The sequence below is a fragment of the Myotis brandtii genome, unplaced genomic scaffold (assembly GCF_000412655.1).
Source record: "Myotis brandtii unplaced genomic scaffold, ASM41265v1 scaffold441, whole genome shotgun sequence".
Taxonomy (NCBI): Eukaryota; Metazoa; Chordata; class Mammalia; order Chiroptera; family Vespertilionidae; genus Myotis; species Myotis brandtii.
Window position 1 is genome coordinate 4,865,803 of NW_005366873.1, and position 1,413 is coordinate 4,867,215.

The following is a 1,413-nucleotide window of genomic DNA, read 5'->3' on the forward strand; positions in this document are numbered from 1 at the left end:
TAAAGCAAGGAGAGCATCATGCTGAACTACTAACTGATTATTCTTTTCAACCCACTTTTCACTGGCAGGACTAGCGTGGGCTTGTGTAAATAACCTTCCCACAGCGATCAGTTCAGCACTGGGTCCCTTTATTACTTTCCTGAGGCTGGCTGGAGATGACATACCCTGTCCCATGTCAGTTGATCTCATTCGGCTGCTCTGGTAATTTTCAGACTCTTAAGCAGCCTGTGTCTGCCAATGATCTTCTCCACAGAAACACTCAACCTGGTTGGTAGTGGGCACCAATAGATTAAAAACATTTTATTTTTATTGTTGAAAGTATTACAGATGTCCCCTTTGTGTTCTTTTTCCCATTGACCCCTTCCTCTCCACACCCGCCCCTCCCAAGCCATCACCACAGTATTGTCTGTGTCCATGGGCTATGCATGTATACATATAAGTTCCCTGGTTAATCTCCTCTCCCGACCACCAGCTCCCTACCCATACCTTCCCTCTGAAATTCATCAGTCTTTTCCATGGTTCTATGTATCTGAATCTATTTTGATCATCAATTTATTTTATTAGATTCCACATATGAGTGATACTTATCTTTTTCTGACTGTCTTATTTCGAAAATACTTCTTTTTGAAGGGATCATATTTGAAGCATATCAAGGACACTGGGTTTACTTCAATTGTGTTTCAGTGGCTTGGGGAGAGTTGTTGCAAGTGGATTTAGAACTCTCTTCTCACCCCTCAGTACCACCAGGAGGAGACCACACATTGGGAAGATTTGCTTTGCTCTTCCAGACCCATTTTTAAATTCCATCTTCCCGAGGTGGAATTCCTCTCTCCATCTCCACAGTTACCTTGGCACATTTGACCTGTCTGAGCACTTGCTACAGCCTGCCAGGTACTAGGATTACTTAGGTTCATGTATCTTTTCTCTATTCCACGTTGGCATCTTAAGAGGAGGAAGAGTGTCATAGTTACCCCTCACATGTGTGTTAGAGGTTCAGTAAAACCTGGGCAGATTAGATTGTTAAAGGCAAAAAGCAGTCGATTATATCTCAATAAAGCTGGGAGGGAAAAGTCAAATACCAGACAAGAAGATGGATTGTATTCAGGCTATTGCAATAAAAAGAGCGCCCGATATCTGAAGATCAGAATGTCTCCACAGTGTGCTTTTGCCTTAAACTTTTAAGGGAGGGGAAGGAGAGTAATAAATTGCAGATGTGCTGAGTTACAGTTGGGGTTGTTTGACAAGTCTCAGTCAGTTATTGGACCAGGACATGTTCTTCTCTGTGTTCCACAGTGTCTTAAACTTTTAAGGGAGGGGAAGGAGAGTAATAAATTGCAGATGTGCTGAGTTACAGTTGGGGTTGTTTGGTTGTTTGCAGTCAGTTATTGGACCAGGACATGTTCTTCTCTGTGG